This window comes from Hylaeus anthracinus, unplaced genomic scaffold (assembly GCF_026225885.1).
Source record: "Hylaeus anthracinus isolate JK02 unplaced genomic scaffold, UHH_iyHylAnth1.0_haploid 0, whole genome shotgun sequence".
Classification (NCBI taxonomy): Eukaryota; Metazoa; Arthropoda; class Insecta; order Hymenoptera; family Colletidae; genus Hylaeus; species Hylaeus anthracinus.
Window position 1 is genome coordinate 5,336,414 of NW_026533254.1, and position 20,384 is coordinate 5,356,797.

Consider the following 20,384-nt stretch of genomic DNA (forward strand, 5'->3'; position numbering starts at 1 on the left):
GTACTCGTGGATTAAGTAGAATCTTGGATTTTTCAATCTCAACCTTAAATGCTCCTTCACGAATAATTCTAAATCTTAATTCAAGCTGTCACACACGAGTAGTCATTCTTTTGAAATAAAAAGTAAGACGTTTACGCCATTCACGAACGATCCTTTCCCGCGAATAATTAAGACACAGGGGCAATTAACGCGCAGATTCATTAATCGTCCCCGTACCTCGTCTTCGCGGAGAACTCGAGGAATCCTCGCGCGGAAGTCCCGAAGGATTCGTAGGGCGCGGTGTCGCGGTGCTCCATCCCCTTTATTTTCGCACGCGAAACCCGAGAGGGCGCGAGACTTGCGTCGACAGCTTCCAGAGTAGCGCGAGCACCGCCGTTCACGGAATCTATAAAATGCCCAAGCCATTCAAAGCGGGAGAAGTTATAATGTTACTGAGAATTCCCCGCAAGAGATCGTTATCGGGCGGGCAACGTCCGCGCCCGACTGTACCTGGCCACGTAAGGCTGGCGTCAGACAGATGCAACAACGCGCGACCAAAATGGCGCCTTCAACCTTCGAACTGCATTCTTTGATGTCTACTGTCTCCTTTGTAGACAGCCCTATGACTCATGAATCTTGGAACTTCGTCGTAGGATCTATCATAATCATCTGGGAAGTAAATCTCCGCAGGACTAGAGTTAACCCTTCGCACTCGATTGTTGAGACCACTCGACATTCTTTCTGTCCAAATCAATAGGGAAGGCCTGGGGCATATGATAAACATGATCGTTTAGATAGAAAGCCTCATTTTACTTTCGCACATCCCGAAGAAAAACACAGTGCAGTGCAATTGTGCAGTTTGGTCAAATAGAAAAATACCTGGAGGAAGAAGAAAAATCAACTTTTTTTTTGTGAAACGTGCGAAAGAAAATTAGGATTGTATCATGGAAATTGTTTCAAGAGATATCATACACTTGAAAATGACAAAATCCAACAGTAGTGTGAATATAACTAGTATTTAAGTGAATTTGTTTGTTTCTTTATTTATTTAAATTGCCTTATTCTTTAGTTAAAGTAAATTTCAAATAAAACACTTAAAACCGTTGGAAGCTGTTGGTAACGAAATTGAAATACAATTCGAAGTGCAAAGGGTTAATCATGGATTTGAGATATATTGAGACATTTAAGTAGGATGTATTTAAAGATGAGTGTATAGTACTGCGTGAAAATATCATGTTCAGTCATGAATTGAATATTTTCTTGCATTTACAACCCAATGCAATAACCAAGAGGCGACTCTATTCCGTATAAAACTGAAACCTTCTGAAGGATCTCAGCCAAGTAGGATCAAAGAAGGCAACTCGAGATTTGAAAACGTGGACCGTTTAGGTCTGCGCGTTTTGCATTGTTGCATACGTCTGACGCCAGCCTAAGGTTTCACCGACTGGACGAACGCTCTCCCGTTTCTCTCGTCTCCAGGCGTCTCTCGTCGAGTTCCACTCCACGATACACCACAAACTCCAGGACTAAGGAGGCCGCGGAGCAGGCTGATAAATGGTTCTGGCTGAAATTTCAACGATAACTCCGTATACGATTTCTCATGAGCCAGTGGCTCCGCGGAGGGAACGCCTCCTCGTTTTTGCCAGTGGCCGTTCCACCGCCGACCCTGGATTCCGTCCTCGCGAAAAAATTTTAAGCACGCGATGGACGCGCTTTCTCAACTGCAGGAAATTGATTTTCGCTGCCGATTTTGAACACGGTGAATCGTGGAACAGGTATTTCGAGAACGAAAACAACGCTGCGCCACTTTGTTTATTTATTTATTCGAAATTCCGCGAATGGTCGCTCGTGAGTCCAGCAACCAGCTTGGAATCACGATTACAGAAATGTTTTGTCAACAAAGTACTCTCTATTACCAATACGGGGCTCCGTTTTATTGACAGTGTTCGTATACTAAGAAGATTAAATGCTCTTTGACAGTATCTTCCAGTCCATAGAAGTTCATACAGTTTCTTCTCGCAGATTGTAGTTAAATGAATTCCTCGAGATACTTCTCATGATAGAGTATTTGCAATAGCAATCTTAATTGAGTAAAATAGGATTGTAATTGACGCTTCAGTTCCCAAACTTACCAGCCTTCGTCACCCAAAGAATTATTTTATGTCTCTGTGCCTGCGTCAATTACAGCGAGGGCGCGTCGCTTAATTCCTCAAGAAACTTGGTGCGCTGTAATTAAGAGTGACAACTGAAGTTAATAAGTAGCCAAGCAAAGGGGAATACCTAAGATCGCATGCAACGGTATTAAGCGAGGCATCATAGCTAAAAATTGAAATGCATATTGCATAGTTCCTTATCTTGCGGAAAGGTAGATACTCTAACAATAACCAGCGAGGACGAGTTATGTTTTATGCATTTCGCTTCGTCTCGCGTGACCGAATCTCGGTGACAATCGTAATAGAACATAATAAAGACTGAGTAATTCAAAGTTTCTCAATTTTCTCTGAAATACTGATTCCCGACGAAGCTTTCTCGGAAAGGATATATCCTTCAACGCTGGGGAGATTAAAGAGCATCATGGAAAATGTCAGAATATCTTAGTACTGGCTTAACAATGCACCATTTTCCTCCATGTACAGGTTGTCGCAAAACTTCGATTCACGGCAGATATTATAAATTTAATCAGTGGTTTAACTGATGTTTCTCTATTATAAACAAAGTATAAAGAACTAGAAAGAGATAGATGCAAGATACTATGTAACAACATAGTCCTGCTTCTTTTACAAATATTTTATGGATTTTATTCCCAAAAGAAAGTCCTGAATCTTGCCTCCAATAACGTTTGGGACACATTGTACAAGAAACGCGATCATGGAGTAACTTTCAATACGTCTCGGCGCTGCTCTCAGAATATTACGAAAATCTATAACAAGACATTCCAACTTTTAGACTTTACAAAACGTTTCTCCAGTCATTTCGTAAATCCACGTTCTTTGTGAACTCCGTCGCAATTGAAGTTTCAGGGTTGAATAAATCCGAAATAAATTTGTACGTTTTACTACCTACAAATTGCGGTTCCACAATGGACAGGAAGTATCACGATTAAGATCTCATTTTACGTCGTCTTAAATTAAACATAAATATATTTTAATTTCTTGAGAAAGAATTTCAGTTTTGAAAGTAGATGTCAGTAGATCTATAATAAAACTAATGGGTCAAGAAATAAATATTTCAGAGAATTATATGACTTAATTATTTTTGAGGTTCATTTTCAATCTCAAAAGCATTCCGGTTCGAATGATAAATGACGTGGTTACTATAATTATAGCTAATATTTTACGCGATAAGGTGGACTTTCTCTCAGAGTTAATTAAACTTATTCATGTGCCGTGTCTACTCGGTTATCTTACGCAATTAATTCCCTACTTTTATTCGTGCACGCACTTTTTCTCAATTGGTCACTTTTACACTTTGTATTTCTTTATTTTATTAAGGCCTCGGTTCGTACAAGTGAAGTGCCTCGCACGAATTAAAATATTTTTGTCTGGTCTCACGTCGCTAACAAAGTGACGCACAATCGTCTCGAGTGGTTCAAAGCTGACAAAAACGCATCGGAGCTCGCACAAAACACCTTTCACTTTGAGAAGCTCCTCGCTCGTAGAAGTGGGGGACGATTAAAGAAAAGGAAAAGCGGAAAAAGGATTCCCCGGTGCTAGGGCGGTAAACGTTTCACGGTCGGCGTTTCTCGATGACTCGCGTCAAGGAGAACGTCAGCGATTCTCTCGCGCCATTCGACGTACGCGTGCATAATACATGCCACGAGATATTGTGTTTCGAAATGCAACGCCCGATGCACCAGCGTCTCTCGTCTACAGTCACGGCAACAAGAGAGGGACGATTGGATCACGTTCCACTTCTGCGGTTATACTAACGAAGTACAGTGCCGTTCTCAAATGTTCTGAAGCACGCCAGTAGATCTCCGAGTGATACTTCTGCAGTATTCAACCCGCGGAGGACGTTCTTCACACAAACAGCCCACTGGGCTCGCTCGAGCACACTCGATGATTCCTCCGCGCGTCGTGCAATCGAGTCACAATGAGACCTTTCGTTTCTGCCAGGTGATTCTTCCTTTGCCTTGAAACGCGGAACGCTGGCAAATTATGGAGACAATCGGGGATGGGTTAAATTCTCGTCTGAGGGAAGAAATGAATAATCGATGAAAGGTAAATGAAAGGTAATTTTAATAAAAGGAAGAGAGTTTTATTTTTTAACTGTTGAAGTGGATGTGATATTATAACTGTCGACCCAAGACCTATTTTCTGAATGTACTATTAAATTTTATTATTAGATCAAACAAATCAAAACGTAGAAAATAAGTTTGAAGGAACGTAGTGAATATCAATCTTCAGCATCCACTGAATACCATCGTCATCCTCAAATTAGTTTCAACTCCATCGCACCATTCTCCCCGTGTAATTTAACGTTTATGAAAATGATCATTTCTGAACCAATTATGATCAACCTACATTTCCGATATATTATTCATGGAGAACGTCTAATTTGACTTTCCTTGTACCAGAATAAACGTCGAGGAAAGTTCCATTATTGCTGCCGACATGTTACACGTCTCACCTAGATCACATCGACATACACTTATAATTTATGCAACGATCATTATGGTACTTTCGAATCCTCTCATCATCTTTTTAGGATTAGTTTCCATCGTGAGTATCACTTATTCATAGAAAGACTGAATTTCTCTCATTTCCACCCGTTACAGTCATTTTGGACTCATTTTATTGCACGAGAGATCACAAGTAGAGCAAATAAATAAATCACAATATTTCTAGAATAAATTCTAGTTGTTACGCTCGCGTTACACGAGTGACGCGACAACGGTGAAATCCCTTTAAAAAATGATGAATACGCGGGGGTGCCATTCGCGGGGAAAGCCTATCGAGCTAATCGGCTGTCATCTTGAGAAATGTTTTCGCAAATGCCGAGCGATGCAGCTGTTGGCCGAGCTTCTATCGGGAGAAATGATTATGAGGCAGACGCCGTGGGAGATGGTATCGAGCAGACATAGTGAATAGAGAACAATCGTTCCGTACAGGTGCGCCTTCGTCTTATTCCGTTACGTTGAATTGTTTTCAGTGGCGCTCAAAACCCCAGGCGCGGGTAATGGTGGCCCGTATCTTCTCTCCAGTCGAAGGTGCCTATTAAGATACCCATTAACTCTCGAACGTTGGTGCACGTCCTCGCTGAAATATCGTCCCGTGCTGAAATTGGGTTAAGAATGAAAAATACTACGTCACGCCGACGACTAACACGCGGTCAACCGTAGAAAACTTCACGCTTGCTTGCCACGTGTACGATCCTGAACAAATATTAAATATCCGTTTCAACTGGCAAAGGATCAGTATTTTACTTTCAAAGTAATATCCCCAAAGCGAACAGCACGTGGAATGACGATTTAAATAAATTTTCCACAATTCAAGTACCTCTAATTGCAACTTTGCATCGATCTCGCACTGTTCCACTTATTATTCAAATATCGCGTACTTTTTTCGCCGTTTTAACCAAACGTTAACGTTAACGAGTCTTTTCCATGGTGAAAGAAACGAAACCATCATGGTTGACTGGAAAAGGCGATCATCCCATTTTCTACGTGGTTAGTTATTCCACCGAGACGCAGCGTTGGACGCTGGCGTAATCTGAACTTCGCGACTGAAACGGAAAACAGATTTCGAGCACGGTCAGATATCGGTAGTTGATTCCACTTGGGATTACGCGCCATTAATATAACAGCTACGTTACGGTCGGTTGTAATAAGGCCAGACAATTACGTGGCATTACCTTCTTCGTGAAATCTGATTTCCTTGTCAGACGTAGGCTTAAGCTTCTAATATAAAATATCGAACATCGTTTGATCCCTTAAGCCTGTCCTCCTGACTTTCTCCACCTAGCCTCCATTCGTGCGAACCAGTTTCGATTCGACTTCGGGGCTCCTGTCGAACGGTATAGGTATTGGAAAAGTAGTACGCAGAGAAATGTGAAAATCATAGTTAGACGCAGTTTAAGCCAAATGTACTTCATTCTACTAGTTGCTTCGTTTTCCAGATTTGCAATTAATTATGAATCGACTTCGATAAGCTTAGACGTGTGCATGCAGTCGCATAACTCCGACGAAGTGGAATAGTGATTGGTGACACTGATCGTCAATTTCTGCAGGCGACCGTTTCGAATGCAATTAAGCGTAATCAAGATGACGGAATACTTGACCGTATGGAAGCATAACAATCGAGTACCTGCGGTACAGTTTAGAACAATGCGGTCTCTCTGCGCGAGCAGCAACTGTGCACGAGAAAGACCAATGACAAATGAGAAAATAAACCGTTGCGAGTGGTTTATCATCTATGCCATCCATTTTCAGGAATGTCGGCCCAGTTCAACGTCATCCAGGTTTGATATCTTTCACAGTCGCGGATAAACTGTCTCCTATGCGATCGTTTGAAAACGATTTGCTCGTACATCGCCGACAATTGACACAGGTCGATACTGGCAGGTGGTTCTTTCGAAGTGTCAAACGAGATTGGTTGCGGCAGTTGAAATTCCATGGATGATTGCTCGCGTGCCATGTAACTCCAATTTCAAGTTAACCTTATAATGCGCGATATTTTTTATATTATAGAAACAAACACAGGGCATAATACTGGAATCTTAAATGATTTTGTGTCGGCTAAACTGTTTCACATTTAACAAACTTTATGAATGGTTAATGTTTATATGTATAATACTACTGCCCAATTTGTATTTTGAAATTGTTAATAAGAAATAATATTAAATGTAACTATGTGATGTATTTATGAATGAGTGCGCATTGTATGGTTAAAATATAACCTGGCGCAAGATCGAATTCATATGTAAACGATGAAAATGATACTTTCAATAGTATTAGGTGCAACGTCTCACATAGAACGTGCCAAAGATATCTTCGAGTTAAGGATATTGCAAGTAAGGACTAAGATGTTTCAATGTTTAACGATTACCCTCGGTTTGCCTAAGAAGATCCTTTACGCTTTCTCGGGAATTATGTTTGATATCCCCTCGCTATCCGCCATTTGCGTTTTTACTGCCTTATTCGCGGAACGATTACGTTCGAGTTGAAATTCATTTAATTGCACATTGTGAAGCGATATTGGCTGTAAAACTTCGCGGTAATCGCGTTAGATGCTCTCACACAGATGAGCTTCTACGAGAGGAGATAAGCGGTACTCGTCCAAAATTGAAGCTCACGCGTACACGACTTTACGATCCGCGTTCTTCTTTTCCGTCTATAAACCGGTTTCACGTATCAGATCAAGAAAGAGGGAAACCGAAGCGAGCTCCACAGCCAGAACAAAGCGATTGCAACGGATGCAAAGGCATCCTTCCACGTATACGAATAAAACGGTACCGTGAAATGGGGTTACTTTGCACCTATGGGGTATCTTTCCAACGATCCTAATATGGAATGCTTATGGTTTTACATGACGTCCGTCATTGCGTTACTGCTCCCAGACACGCGAACCTTTCGACCTGCTTCTCTCCCTCTTTGGAACTCTCCATACCTAGGAAAAAAAGAATTAGACTTAGTAGCACAGGATTATCCTAATTTAACTTTCCGACTTCAATCTTTCTTTCAAAAGAAAATAGCTGTTTTATGTGTTTATTGGTATCTCCTAACTTGAAAATCTTTGCTTTTGCGCATACCTACTTATTCAGAGTGAAATATCCTAAGTAGGAAACGCGTCAACGCAAGAATTTCCATGAATACCTCGAGCGATCGCGCAAGTTGAGGGTACACAAACGTCCCGAATTCTAACGAACCGTCGAAGTCAGCAAATACACCGCTGATTCAATCGACGTCCGATTTCCCTCAATGAGAGTCGACGCACAATGCACCCACCGCGGAAAGGAAAAGGAACGAGGCCGAGAAACGGATTTAACGAGCGCCTCTTCCAGCGGATAAATCCTGTGCGTAGAGAGAAAAAGAATACAACCGTCTGGACTGTCCATTGTCCTGCTGCCAGATGAGTCCACGAGGTACGGTTGCGCGTTATCGCTCGCTGGAAAACTTTCTTAAACGGCTTTGGAAGTCGGGCCAAGCTTCCAGCATCGATACAAAAGGGGTAGAAGAAGTAGACGGTTCGAGGAAGGAGTGTGGACATTGGTCGTAGAGGTACGAGGGGTTGAAGAAGGCAGGCAACGATCGAGGTAACCGGAAGACTGGGATCTGGCCTGCTTCGAAGCGAGCGGCCGCACGCTATGTGTATACTTTGCAATCGAATGGTTGGAAAACTCTCGCTTTGGAATAAATATTTAGTAGTAGATAAAAATGAAAAAATTTGAAAAAAATTTGTAATCAATTAAAATCTCGAATGAATACTTATCCTGAACCGTAATTGTTATTAATGTTTAATCCAAGACTGAACGTTACTATATGTACCATAAATGTTTAATTTTGTTTGTTTAATTATTAAGTTCTAATTGTTCCAATCAATAGATATTAAAATATATAAAAATTTCTCGCGATTACTTTTTCTCAACTTTTCATGTTCAGAAACATTACTTTCTCGAAAAACATTGGTGTACCAGTCTGAAACTTCAAAATGCATTAAATATGTACATCTCCGAATTAATTAAATATTTACAATGCATACAAATGCAGTCAAATTTATTTATTTTATCGACTCTTGTGATAAAATGAGGTAAGAGTCAAATGATACAAAAATATTATTCCTGGACAAGTAATAATAAAACTGAATTTTTACTCTCAATTTTTGTAATTCGTTAATTTTCGATGTATCTTTGATAATCTCGTATTATCTGCCACGCCACAGTGTCGAAATTCCGTGACATTCTGATGCGTGATCGCGACGCACGGCGGTCATTTCCGGCCACGAAATATTGACTGTCGCGAGCAAATTATGGTTATTAATAATATAATAATGTAACCGAGCGTCGCTGTATGTATTCGCCGGTTAATTCATAGGAACGTTATTGCGCGTTCTAATTTATTCGCTTATCCGCGGGACGTTTTATCGCGTCGGCGATCGAGCGACCCGAATCATTAAATTATAGCGGGCAAATAGATGTAAACAGTTCGAAAGTGGAAAACGTATTGGACACCGATAACGCGTGATGAGCAGAGGAGATTTAAAGAGATTGGACGACGGCTATCGTAATTCATTTTGCCGATAATGGTGGCAAACTGGTTTGATAAATCTTTTGTAGCCATCTTTCCAGTCGGAGACTGCCTAGACAGGTAATATCGTACGTGAGCAGCGCACCGCTCGATCCCGTGGAGACCTTAATTGGTCGGCGAAATAAAAATTAATAAGAACCCGATTGAAATGAAAGGTACCTGAACGCTCCAACCTGTTGGCGAAAAAATATTTCGAGTCGTGCTCCAAATGTTGAAGTTCTCCGCCGAAGTTGGCATGAAATATGTCCTCGATGAAAGCGATTTCGATTTCTAAGTGCACGAACTGTTTTATTATTTAAATGTTTATTTATCTGCAGGAAATGTTGAATTTCGTAAGAGTAGAGCAATTACATGGAACGTTCAGTTTCAGATTATTAAGAAGTGGTACGTTTCATCACCATACATTGTGGATTTGGTGAGTGCATTCGAGAAATAGAATATTAATGAGAAAACCGAGAAATGTATTAGTATAATCGGTAGTAGATCCTCTTGCTTTAATAATCTTCTGAGTAGAATCTGGAAGAATTAACAGAGCTCGAAAAGTCTTTATGGAGCTCAACTCGAATGCGCAATCTCAAATAATTAGGAACTTTCCTCCTTCCAAACCGAACCTATTATCTCAGGATTCGGAAACACGATTCTCACAATTAAGATATCGATTACGTTACTACGATTATTTATCGAAGGTAGACTGCTTCTGTAATTCCATAAGAGACTTGCTGAGTTGCGGAAAAGAATTATTACCTCTGAATCCGATAGAATTACGTCTATCCGACGGAATTAATATTAACGATGCAATATCGAATAATCACTAAACCAATATTATTTGCAGCAGTTGCAAGTAAACACAAATCAATTGCGTATGAATGGGTGAAGGAACCAGTTGTGGTACCATGTGGTTTGCAAATAATCGATTAACGTGAAGTATGATAATTATAAGTACATATATAATATTAATAATACAATAATCACATTATACAGGAATCTCACATATACTTTGAAGTATTACAAAGAGCACATTTCAGTTATTGTTACATAGTTCACGATACTATTTTCCAAGGCGCAATCGGCGCCATTTCCAATAAACGACGACAAAGCATCCGTGCAGTATTGTCGCTAGGACGTCCGACATTTCCTTATTTTGTAAGCGAAACCAGAACGCCGCAATTTCCCGATTCAGCCGGCAGAACTATCTAAACTTCTCTCAATATAATTGTGTCAGATAGGAAGTTCGGAAACTGTGCCGGACGTTTGCGAAACAAAAATTCACACGTAACCGTGCGTGCCTCTATTCTCGGCAGCGCAGGCCGTTCAACTTCCATTGGTTGGTATGTCACGTGCTAACCGTTTCGCTTTAAATCGACCGTTTCAGAGAAATAAACCACTCCTCCAAAGTTCCAGTCCTTCGAATCCAACAGCTTTTACATTATTAAAAGTTACACCGTCCGAAAAATCGAGCAGAAATAGCTGGTTGAGGTAATATTGATTTTTTATTAAAATTCCTAATCATTTTAAGGCTTCTACATATATTCATCAAAAGTTTAGGTTTCAGTCAAAGGTGGTATTGGTCTCTTCTACTGCCAATAGTCAAATCCTCACCTGAAATAAGTATTTTTTTCCTGTAACCTGGATTATACCCAAATATATATGTATTTTACTCCACAAAGTTATGGACTCCTACCTTGTGAAGCAAAGACGACCACACAATTCCACCACTGCTGATAACACGTTTTAAAAATATTCTATTAATACCCCCGTGAACAATAAGATTCTCCTCTTGACAAACGAATCGCAAGAAAGGGTTAATTTCCTGGCAACTTTTCGTCGTCGCAATTTGGTTGTCGCTGGCCAGCGACTTCGAGGCGAAAGATTTATCGCGAACGATGCGCGGCCGCAGTTTTCGGCTTGGTGCATAAATTTTGGTGAGACTCGGTGGACAACGCGCTTCTTGGCCCACGGGTAATTTAATATGTCGCTGTCTCGATTCCAGCCGGTGGCCCCCATAAAAAGCGCCGTTAAAATGGCGTGCCTCGTGGCCCGGAGATCGAAAACACGTCCGCGTTACTGTGTACACGGGGGACGTTATTGTTTTAACGATGACGAACTGCGCGCGTCCGAGATGGTATCAGGAATTATTTTGATTACGAGTACAGGTGCAGCGCGCACCTTCCGTAATTTCTCCTTATTCTCGAGCAATGACTTCGAACCACCGTGAAACAGCAACGCAGTGCAGATGTGGATATACCGTGGGTGGTCAGGTTCAATATTACAGGTGTTGAAAGTACGTTCGTTTTATAATTGATAGAACTGAGTACTCGAGGTGGGCGAGAAAAGCGCCAGAGGAGCATAACACTCATTTAATCATAAAAAATTTGCGAGGGACAGTCCACAGAAATTGCAGATGGAGAGATACAAGCGAGTTTTCACTCGGAGGTCTTTGACTGTTCATCCGTATAATTTAATGTTTAATTTCATTTTTATATTCTGTCACTTCATAAGGCGTTTTACGGCCATCGAAAGGAGCCAGTCGTCTTTCTTCCGCGCTGCAGAGTTATTTGGAAATTATTCCGTGGCAGCGTAATTGATCCAAATAATAAATTCTGACACGTAAGCATCAATTAGCAAATTTATTTCCGAAGTTCCCTCGTTTGATTCTCGACCCGTGCATTATCGAGAGATACCAACGGAGGAAAGTATCTCTCCGCCATCGTGTTCTCGTTAACGGGGCGATATAATAACGAAATTCCAAAATTGCTCGGCCTGCGTGAAACGAGTGGAAAAAAGTTGATGGGGCCGCACGTGACGCGAACGAAAGTACGTGTATTGTTGTACACAGATGAACGGAATGATGACCGTACCGGCGAAAGAAGCTCGTTTTCTTTTTAATTACCACGGGAAACGAAACTACAGTTAACGTCTGCTGGTTGAAGTACCTGGAACCTTGCGCAAGAAAGTTTTACGCGCGCTTGGTTCCGGTTATTTGTATCGCAGGTTGGCTAGTTGGGAATTAATTTATAGCTGGGGTTTATATTTATAGCTGTTTTCATGTGTCGCGACGGCTTTATTTAATATTATTTTTATTTTTATATGAATTGATACCTGGCGTCTATTAGGCTACTCTTTGGTAAATCTTGGCGAGGTCTTGGTTAGTCTGTTTGAAGGTTTATCAGATTTTTTAGTAGCAAGTATGTTTGTTGTTGATGCGAATTTTCCATGCGAAATACTGCTTTCCAAAGAATCAAGATTGAACGTTCGTATAATTAAATGTCTGGCCATTCCTCGCTATTTCTACTTGCGTTAGTGTTTCATAATATAATTAGTGATATGGTGGTATCCGTTTCGAATGCTTCTAACTTACCAAAAGATGATAAAATGGAGAACAATCAGACGGGACCTCCATCTGAATGTTCAAACACCGATTCAAGTAGAAATAGTCAGTAATGATCAGACAAGCTATGTTCAATCCAAGGCATACTTCAAGAACTTTCAAAATTGATATGCTCGAGTACAAGATCTCCCATAGATAATGTCGTTTCATATAAAATTACATAAAAAAATAGTGTGTTAATAAAGTTCCCTTTACAAATTACAAAAAGGCCAAGGAATGAATCAACATATCGTCAACGAATCTACACTAAATCCGAAAATCAATCGGGAATACAATTCCAACCCTACCAAATAGAAGACTGCAAGTGACTGACTCATTGCTACAATCTGACTAATGCTACAAAATAGTTCAATGTGGTGATTTGACTCATTGCTACAAAATAATTAAATCATAACCACCATTATGCAACTTTTGTGACGAGCCCCTTATAGTTAATCGTTTAATTGAAGAATGTCAGGGAACACAACACGATCGAATAGAGTTTAATCTTTCAAATAGTATGCAGTCAGTCCTTAATAACAGAAACGAATTCCTCAAATTAGTCAAGATATTAACGAAATAGAACATGTCGAATAAATTATAATTAAATTGTAAACATTGACGCGGTCACTAATAACCTCGTAGTTCATGTGACCTTAAATAAAGTAATTAAACATAAAAAAGACCAATTAAATCCCAGAAATTATTCTTCCCCTCATCCTTCCAGCAGACCAAAATAACCTAATTCCACTACTCCAGACCGAATTAAAGTAGCGACTATTCGATTGTCTCGTACCCAGGAGGGTATCCACCGATCTATAGATCTTTTATTGCCTCGCGTAATGAACCAGGCTCCGCTTCTCTGTCGATATGTGTTGAAGAAATCAAGGCGAGGAATCGTTTCGAACTGGTATTTCCTTCGCGATGCGCGAAGAGTGCTTCCTCTTCTTTTATGCTTTCTTTAATTTCCCCCTCGCGGAACGAGGCAATCGTTATCCTCCGCGATACTTAGTTTAATGGAGGGTTAAGACACGCGAAGGGGGTGCAGCATCCTCTGGAGGAGACGGGAAATAATATCAGAATGCGCTGTTAGTTCGATAGAGACCAATTCTCGCTCGTCTCTGGTCATCCCATCCGCCTACCTAGCCAGCTCGAACAGCGGATAGGATAGGCCCCCTTTGGCCTGCGTTCAGAGGCGCACGTAGGTAGAATCGACTAACTCGTGAGGTAATTGTTGCCGGCTCTATAGCTTCGAATCAACCGTATAATCGTCGGTCCGCAAATCAAGACCGAGAGTGATGCAATTAACACATTGAACTGAACCAGTTCGTAGCTAATTTACGTTTACCGACCCTATCCCCCTCGGTCCTCGATGGTCCTGTAATGATGATTGCCTCTTTTCACGAGAGGGTACGGGCAGCATCGGAAAGGCTGGAAAATTGGCAGAAAGATCGGAACGACGCGTATATGCGGTTGCATTTCATCATGAGGATCTCGATTGCTACGCGGTAATTTCATCTTTTTGGAAGACGAATATTTTCGGAGCAGGAAGGGATGTTTTCGGAGGTTTCATATTGGGTCTAAAGAATCTTTTTTTTTATTCAAAGTGCCACCAACGTATCGCACCAGGAAGCAGAAATTATTTAAGCACACTAGTAAATTCGTAAGGGTCACCAAGGTTCTTCGCTTCATGTTTCATAGTGTTTCCAGGAGTAAATCCGGAGTACCCCTAATTTTTTGATCAGTTTGCACGAGAAAGTCTCCTCAAGCATGAACACGCGAGGAAATCACTGCTCGACGTAGCGGATAAAGGCGTGCGATCGTTTCGAAATACTTAATCGCTGGTGATAATCGAGGAAAGAGAAACGTCGTTGAACAAACGCCCCGTATCGGTTTCCCATAATTATTGCATCGCTCGCACCTGTGATTTCCCGCCAATGATAATAACTCGCTCTAATCCGCGTGTCAAATTTCATCCGAGCAGCCACGACACGCTCGCCGCTATCTAATTATGCGCGGAACCGATCAGTGAAATTACACTCGCCATCGATGCGACCGAAGACACGTTCCCTCGAGTTACGACATACACCCAGGCGATCTCGAGACCGTGGAATAGTTTTATTCTAACGCTGAAACGCTCGGGGACACTCCAAGGCGATCCGCGATAAAGAATGTCAGTAATATGCTATTGGATCGTTCTGGACGACGCGAAAGAGCGATCAGATTAATTCCGGAACTGTGATTCGTTTGATCGATTGCAACAGAAGTAAATGAAAATGATTATGTAAACTTCATTGTATTTTTCGTTTTTTAGAGAGGAGTTTTGTATCGTTACTTCCATGAGCTTCGGGAGAAGATCTGTTATTAATTAATACTATCGATCTAATTAATTAACGATAAGCTAGCCTCATTAACCGAAAAAGTAAAGAAAACACACTAATTGTTGATTATCGAACGCTCGGGAGCATACACACACGGGGTACAGAGAAAACAGAAACAGGTTGGCAAATATTATTAGCAAGTTTACAAATTCCGGTCGTGGAATTAATTAAATTGCTTCTGTATACTCGATAACAGAACAACGATGGGCTGCGCAAATATCTTGGGCAAATGTTAAAACCTATTAATCCCAGCGCGCACTACATGTCGACAAAGCAATTAATAATCAGAGAGAGAGAGAGAGAGAGAGAGAGAGAGAGAGAGAGAGAGAGGAAGTGAGGGAGGAGAAAGGAAAAAATCAAATCAGCCGAAGTCGAAACGAATCGGGCGTTAAAATTGCGATCAATTCGATTCGCGCGCAAAACCAATCTACGCCCAACAAAATCCTACTTCTTCTTCCCATCGTCGACAATTATGGCTATTTATTATCCGCCCGCGAGCGTAGCGCCCGTTTCGACAATATTCGACGTGAGTGGTCACCGAACGCCGAAATTAATAACGAAGAATTATTAAGCTTTCAACTGCAGCGCATAAAGCGACGCGATATTCGTTTATGGCGGCGTAGAACAATCGCGTCTGGCGCGACGTGGTGCCTGGTGGACACCAGAGGCTTGCAAACATTTTGGTTTTTATTTGAAAAATCTCTCTGCTCGTTTTAGGTGAGTTTCTTTGAAGATGAAACGTTATTCAAACTCGGCATGCCCGAGCAAAATCATTTCATACATTTCGTATACGTTTCCGACAAATTAGATGTACAACATCCATAACGCAACAACACAAAAGTTAAGGATTAATTTAACCGTCGAATTTACCGTTAACCCAATAGTCAATCGTGAATCGTCGCGAGGAATAATCGAATAATTCCTCGCCAGCGTCCGGAGACGTTTACGGTTTATTCAATCGTCGATCGTCAAACGTTACGAGCTATTAACGATTACTTCAATCGTTACTTTGATTAAATTTCGCCCCAACACTGTCGCAGAAGCACGTGTACGCGTGTCGTGCAGCGAGCACGTTGATGTCGAAACTCCCAAGCAATTTTCTTGCGTATCGGCGCGCGTCGGCTCTTAACCGGTATATCTATGTTCTAGCAACTTTACACGCTCTGACGCATCCGTGTAAATCGAGTAAAAGTGCCTCGAGCGATCAACGCTGCGTGTTTTTTCTCCCCTTCATTCTCGCCTGTTCGCTTGTTCCTGTTCGAGTTACCTGTGTGCAGTGATGGGAATTCGAAGCAATCACAGATTCGAATACCTTATGAACTGCAGTATCTGGGTGTTGGTAGCGTGAACACCTCCGCACATAAATACGTGGACACTTTCCACGTTCAATGAATAGTTACACCGTGAAATATTTCTAGAAAATTGTTTGTTACCATATTCTGTTTCGGATATGTATTTAGCAACATTTAATAATATTAAAGTTTTCAATGAGATACTCTACTTAAAAAGTAGAGGGAGTAATATTACTTCGGATACAACGAAGAAAATCAGAAATGTGTATAAAAAGGTATACCATTCTATTTAAAAAAAAAACAAAGTTATCCTTTATATCTCCTCTACGCTTCCACCGATAAAAAAGGTATTGGTACCACGTTATGTACTCCTCGAAATCAAACAACTCTTGTTCGACACTTTTATTTCTATCGCTAAAAGTAAGCGAATTATTCAGGTGGCCTGTTTTAAGTGCCTGAACTTGAATACAAGAAGTACTTGTATAAGAGGAATGCTTGTCGCGCCACTAGTTCGCCTGCTCGCCGTACTCTGAATCACTCGCGACGCCCATCTTTCTCAAAATATTTTTAACTATCTTTACAAATGTTTCAACGCCTTCGAAGTCTACTTTACTTCCGAATCAGACTTAAACTCGAGACTTGTTGCTCGATACCTTGAAATTCTCTTCACTAACCATCGCTACTTGGGTGCCCCAGGGTCATACGCCCCCTCGCCCCTTCCTCAGCGTCCTTTTTCTCAATCCCTCTTGTTCCCTTCTTGGTTTTATCGCGGCGCACCTTCTTCCTTCCTCCCGCAGAAGGGAAGTCGTTCATTATCTCGTTGCCGGGAAGATATTTATTATGAATGATCGCGGTTGTCGTAAATAAGAAAGCGAGAACGATGTACAAACAAACGTGATTGCCTACCGACGAAAGAGCCGCGATATATCTCGTGGGGTGGCGAATGGGGGCGGTAATTATGTCGCGTGGTGCACGCCGCGAGATTTACGACACGCTTCGACGCCGGCTATCGCTCGCCCACCGTGTATCCGTTTCGTCTATTTTTCTTCCCGCAGCGTAGAAAATTATGCGCCACGTATAATTTCGTGCGGAGATTGACGTGCGTGAGGTGGGTGACGAGGTTGGCTATACTGTACCAAGTGTTAGCTCGAGAGTTTTTCTCGGTCGAGTGCCCATGCTACTGGAATTATTCAATTTCGAGGGTTTTTATTGCACTGTGATGATAAACTTTTATCAATAATCATTCGAATCGTTGCTTAGCGAAAAGTCATCGGCTGGTAATGTCTTTCTTTGCCTGTATTATAGTTCCTATATTTTCATTAGACATGTAGATTCCGAGTAATAATTTCATTTTTTATTCTCCACTATTTTATTTTGCATACTTGTTACTCTTCTCTGCCCCCGTACACAATACGAACGTAATTAAATGAAATTTCTCTGTTTCCAAGAATCGCAATCGAGCTCTGGTTTAATACTCGTCGAGCTTGTATATTATTCGAATTTAGATAGGAAACATTTCTGCCCCGTTCCTGGAAACAGGATGGTGGAGGAAATACGATGTCTCGAATCACACAATTACGCTTATACCGAACAGTTTCTCATTTCTCCGTAGAGTTTCTCAGCAGTCGGCCGCATTGATGTTCACGAGATCACGAAATTGCACACGCACAGAATTGTGATTTGGATGATACGAGACGATCTCGAGACGGAGGTTCATTAGCGAAATATTCTTGTTCGGAGCGTGACGACGATAAGGGAACGATAAGGAGACGCGATGCTGAGGAAGCACCGGAGAAACAGATAAAGAGTTTACTTTCATATTATTTATTAAAACGACGCCGCTTCCTGGATCGTAAATATTCTTTATGAAACATGCTTCATGGCTGCATGCTGCCCAATAAAGCCTTATTCCTGAAGAGACCTGAAAACTTCTTGCACCGAACAAAGTTTGACATAGATAGACATTAAAAAGTAATTTCTATCTTGCTCGACAATTCATTAGAACGCTTGACTATGCATTTCCCTTCTTTTTTGTTTGAGAAGCAAGTTCAATTTAGTTTGCAGAAACTGTTTCTTGAATGTATAATATCTATTATTCGTTCGAAGTTTTAACCATCCTTTAAATCCTCTTCAAGAACAAACTAAATAATGCACATATCATGAAACAATAATACATTTCGTATTACATGCAAATTATTACGTAGACTGGAAAGTAATGTCGTTTCTTTTACATTAAATTGAAACGAAATTTTAATAAATTTTTATTTTTAATGAATTATATAATCGCCCTCGTTGTTAACAGCCTTTTACCATCTATTGTGCAAATTTTCAATTCTAGATCGATAAAAGTCAATGAACTAATAAATGGTAAACAAGTATCTAAAATTGCAAAAAAGACATTACTTTCCAGTCCACCTGATATATTCCATATTATATTTTGATTACATACAGACACATTTATTTCCCACATGACATGAAAAATCACGATATATATTAAATTCTGCAAAAATTCCAATTAGTGATAAACGGTAAAGTTCGTTCACTTTTTTTTCCAGAATAGCTCAGCACGCTTACAACATACCAGAACCGACAGGACAGGGCAATTCGTCGGACGAGATCGCAAAGGATCATCGAGCGGGATCATTCTCACGAAATTAATTAACGTCATTGCGTAATCCTCGGAGCTTCACGTCGGTGTTCGTGCCTTTATGTCGTATTGCGCAACCGGCGAGCACGCGTTTCACGGAACGGGAAGGAGAATTAATTAACTTCCAGCGCATTCTTCGCGATAAGATAGCCTGACGAGGAAGTTGGCCCAAGTTCCACTGACGCGGGAGAAGGACCCGCCACGCAAGACTAAAAAACTCTGGATTATTGCGTCCATTAAATAATAGCGAGTCTAGTCGTCGTCGCTAGGACACGACCGACTTCGATATATAAGGAGAACTTCTACAGAAGTTTCGCTCGAATTAAGCCGGATAAATCCGCCGTTAGCGACGCCGCGTACGGCTATACTTGTCGTGCCGCACCGTATAATCCAACGGCGAACAGTGAATTAGGACGCTTCCCGATATTGAAATACGAACGTCGAAATCGTCTTCTTGGCAAACACGTATTCTGCGGAACGCCCATGACGGGATATATACGCGGCTTCGATAATAGCTTTCAAGAGTTCCAAGATCCGCCATAAAGGTTTCTGTGACGGTGAAATTGTGCGCGTGGATACCAGCCCCGTTCGCTCGTTTGCTAGAAGTTTTATCGAGGAATGTGTTTGTATATGTGTGTATCTGCTCAACAGATTCGCGTTTCGCAAAATTTTGACGAAAATGGGAAGCATGACGTCTTAGGGAAATATGTCGAGTAATTCCAAGAAATATTGTGGAAGGAACTTGAGCTTGGTTTATTTAAGTGAGTAACTGTCACTTCAGTTATTGCACTGAATCATCACAAACATCACAATATAATTATTTCCATTCTTCTTAACATAACTTTGCCTTACATAACTTGTTAATTTTGGACTTCTATAGTCGCGTAGGTGTTAAAAATTAAAAAATTTAAATATCTTTGTTAATATCATTAAGAAATTTTACTTTGGCTTTAAATATAAAAACGTGGAACGCTTCATGATTTTGCGTGTCAGGAGCTATGCTAATCCTCTCTGTATCGTTTCAATTTTAGTATATGTACTGCCGAAGCAAGTACATTTGGACGGGTTTTTTAATAAGCTTCCAGTAGAGAGGATCAGGATTGCAGGAGAATCAGGTGGTTGTATGTGTGACGTTTGTTTTTTTAAACCAAACTGTAGTTTTTATGGGCAGTTGCTACTTAAGTTATGCCAAATCTTGCTTGAATTTATTTGGAGAAACATTCAAGGAAGAGCAACCACAGACAAGAAGTTAAAGGCAACTTCGTGCTGGAAGAGCTGCTATTAAAAATGAAACATTTTGCATCTTATTAAGGTTCCCATTTTCTCGAAGCGTTACGCAACGCGAATCTTACCCCGAGTTTCTTCAGAAGCTGACGATAAAAATGTCAGGGCGCGTAAAATATGAGAGCCGGGTAACGCTCGTTTAAATAATTAAATTCATTATAGGTGTCAAATACAATTTAATTGGCTCGTT

The 20,384-nt window shown here is 40.9% G+C and overlaps 1 pseudogene; it reads right to left on the minus strand.

Moving 5' to 3' along the window:
- Window positions 1–19,868: 19,868 nt before the first annotated feature.
- LOC128896428 (U6 spliceosomal RNA) lies at window positions 19,869–19,965 on the minus strand (annotated as a pseudogene).
- Between the last annotated feature and the right edge of the window lie 419 nt (window positions 19,966–20,384).